At 34.5% G+C, this 3,865-nt stretch overlaps 1 long non-coding RNA gene across 1 annotated transcript; it reads left to right on the forward strand.

The window, feature by feature from the left end:
* The first annotated feature begins 2,517 nt into the window (after positions 1-2,517).
* LOC126967916 (uncharacterized) lies at positions 2,518-3,255 on the forward strand. The gene is made up of 3 exons (XR_007730095.1): positions 2,518-2,621; positions 2,702-2,896; positions 3,170-3,255. It is a non-coding gene; the product is annotated as an uncharacterized LOC126967916 (long non-coding RNA).
* The last annotated feature ends 610 nt before the right edge of the window (positions 3,256-3,865 follow it).

Raw genomic sequence — 3,865 nt, forward strand, 5'->3', positions numbered from 1 at the left:
TAAAGATAACTAGCTGACCCAGCTAACGTTGTATTACCGATATTAAAATCGCGATACAAAAGTAAATGTTGATCGTAGATGAGTGAAAATTTGAAGTTGTATGTATTTTTTAATGCTGATTCATAATCAAACAAATTTAAAAAAAATGTCAAAACAATTAAAAAACAAATTTGGCGTGGACCACCATTAACATTTAGGGGGATGAAAAATAGCTGATGTTGTCCGAATTTCAGACCTACCCAGTATGCACTCAACATTTCATGAGAATCGGTCATGCCGTTTCGAAGGAGTTTAACTACAAACACCGCGACATGAGAATTTTATATATTAGATAACGGAAACAGAATCTCCAAGCATCCATGAGACGGCTGTTTATACCAAGAACAATACATAGAAACCCGATTTTGTCTCTTATAAAGTTAATACATTCAAATGTAACACATATCTACCGTCGCACAATATACAGGGTGTTTCAAGGCTGTACAAGTCCCGCGCACACGTCAGGCTTTACGTCGCCTTATAATAACGACAATCCTCGATTATGATAATATATACATCAGTATCCATTATTGGAAGCCTGACAACATTATATCCAATAAATTCATTTATCTATAGCCTTTTAATAAAAAGTGTAGGCAGGTATATGAATTGTTATTTCTTAATATATATAAATGACGTGACACGTTGTTTGTCCGCGATGCACTCCTAAACTAGTGAACGGATTTTAATGGGGATTACTTCATGGACTTCAGTTTAGTCGAACTTGAGAGATAGAATAGTTTTTATTTCGATTTGGGACCGATAAATTTTTTATTTTCAATATTTGTTTTGTATGTACATATTTTCTATGAGAGAATTTCGCGACGCACGGTTTGACAGTTCCACTGTGAAACAGTTTCATTATAACAACAGGGAGCATTTTTTACGAAATAATTCTTGATGTTTTGAAATATTATTGGCAAATTCTTGTAAAACAGTTTTTTTTTTATTATTTACAGTACAACGTCTGTCGCGTCAGTGGTTTAAAGTAGAGGTGCTAAGTAATGCATGATTATCAACTTCTCCGAGTTCTAATTGGTACCAAATTAACATTGTCAACCTGAAATTTTTCGCACAGAAATTTCATCTTTACGACTGTAAAAAAAAGGAAGTCTGTTATCTATTGCTCCACTAGAATAAATTTAAACATCAATCCGGATTAAAACAAATAAAAATGTGATTAAAGCAACATCACATGATATCGGTGCACGCCGCACATGTAAAACAAACAGTGAACGCCGATCGTGTTGTGACCCACTAATATTATTTCAGTGTTCATCGTAAATCTTTCAATGTTGCCGATTTTTTTGATGAAATGATAAATGAGTGTACGTAATGGGTTACCATCAAAGCGGTTGAGCGGATGTGTGTTCGATCAAATGAAATATTAAGTAAATAGTAGTAATAACGGTGAGTTCTGAGATGCAGACGGAAACTACAGCTGGTAACTTAACATCAACCGGCAGATACGGCAGCAGAAGCCAGTATGGCTGCCAGGTCAGGTCAACGTACACAAATGTTGTAACAAGAATGTATATTGTTATTAATATTATCGAATATGATGATCAATGGCACTCCTCTGTTGAGATAGGCGTATCTCCCTGATTTCGTTTGTTTCATTTAAACGGCGCTGTCTCATATGAGCAGCTTATTTAGTAGATCTGCACATATTCAGACTAATTAATTAGTGTACTTCAGATTCACAAAAAAAAAACTATTCCAAAACAATAAAATATGCACTAAAAAGTAAAAAAATAATTGCATATTCTTCTACAACTTAATAAGCCACTTATTTTTAGACTTTGCCTTTTTGAATAGTATTTATTGAAGTCGATTGCTTTTTTATTATCCTTTTACGTTAAACCACCGTGTAGCGGGATGTTGTATTGACTATAAATTCTAGACAAGGCTGTGAAAGGACACCTTTTTATTACACAACGGAATAGGTAAATGCCTAGTAAGTAAGGAAGATCTTTATTTGTTGACTAGGGTAATACATTATAGATACATTATTTAAATACAGTTTAGCTCTCCAAGTCGTGCCCGTTATTGAGCATACAAATATTTGACATATAGATATTATAATCAAATCATAATAATTATCATAAAACAAAATTGATTACATCATGAAATAAAGTTAAATTAAATTAATTGCATCATGAAGTTTAAAATAAGAGCGACCATATCATTATTAAGAAAATATATTATAAATGTCATAGTTAAATTAAAAATTATGTTCAAAATACGCAGTTACTAAATACTTATTTGTCAATGTTACTTCAAGGCTTCAAAGTCGTTTTCTATTAAAAATTCACTGATCTCATAATAACATTTATGCGCTAAATATATTTTAAGTTTATGTTTAAATTCCCTTTTAGGCCAGTTTCTCACATGCTCTGGTAATTCATTATAAATTTGTTGTGCCATGCAGATTATACTTGAGTGTTGTAAAGTGGTGTTTGATTTCTCCAGACATAAGCGATTTTCAAAACGTAAATTTCTCGTTTGGCCTTCGGATCTCGTTTTGTAAAGGTGGAGGTTGTCTTTTACGAAGACAGCTACTTCTAGAATATATAGCGCAGGTAACGTTAAAATACTGTGTTTTTTAAAGTAGGGTACGCAACTTTCTGTCCTTTTTAATTAAAACATAGTTCTTATACAGCTTTTTTGTGAAAGAAGTACTGCATGGCCTCCGCTACTGTTGCCCCAAAATATAATACCGAAGCGAAGTATAGATTCAACTAACCCGTAATATGCAGACAGTAGGGCTTTTATATGGGTAATCTTGGATAGATGAAATAGTGCGTATGCCTGCGAGTTCACCCTTTTTACAATTGTCTCCGTCTGTTGATTCCAGGTTAGTTTATTATCAATTGTTATACCTAAGTATCTAGCTGTTCTGGTCGATCTATTGATCTTCTTGTTTAATTTGAAGATTCCCAAATTTATTATTTCTTAGATAAAATTGCATAAAACTAGTTTTTTTTAGATTTACTAATAGTCCAGGTATAAATAGTAACCAGGAACTTTCATTAACTACACTCACCACATTCCATTCCGGGGCTATATCTTAATAATATCAAAATACCTGTGATGACTACAACCAGATTCGCGACGTCATTGTTCACAGAATATAAATACACGTATGAGAACAAACGGAGAGCAGACGGATACGATTGTTTAGCCAGAACAGAGAGTCGGCAACAGCAACAACTACAGGCACCTACAATTAAATCATTACAGGAAGTGTGTTTGTTTGTTTACGTATCCCCTCGCTCTTGCTGCACTCGCTTTGATCATGCCCTCCTTTGCTATGGCACTGACAAATAAAGCTTCTACAAGTGTCCGGAACCCATTATTATATATCAGAAATATTTATACCTTGGAAACTTATTACCAGAGGGAGGCTCCTTTGCGGCTAAATTATGGGTACCACAATGGCGCCTATTTCAGCCGTGAAGCAGTAATATGTAAGCATTACTGTGTTTCGGTCTGAAGGGCGCCATAGCTAGTGAAATTACTGGGCAAATGAGACTTGACAGCTTACGTCTCAAGGTGACGAGCGCAGGTGTAGTGCCGCTCAGAATTATTGGGTTATTCAATAATCCTGAGCGTCACTGCATTGTGATGGGCAGGGCGTATCAATTACCAACAGCTGAACGTCCTGCTCGTCTCGCCCCTTATTTTCATTAAAAAAAAACTTTAAAGTTATCAAAATTAGAAGAATGGGCTGCCCAATATATCTTGATAATTATCATAAATTCAACTTGATAGAACGATTCTTATGGAAAGTTCATATTTTCCGTCTTCATACACAAACAGAATG

Source organism: Leptidea sinapis, chromosome 14 (genome assembly GCF_905404315.1).
Source record: "Leptidea sinapis chromosome 14, ilLepSina1.1, whole genome shotgun sequence".
Classification (NCBI taxonomy): Eukaryota; Metazoa; Arthropoda; class Insecta; order Lepidoptera; family Pieridae; genus Leptidea; species Leptidea sinapis.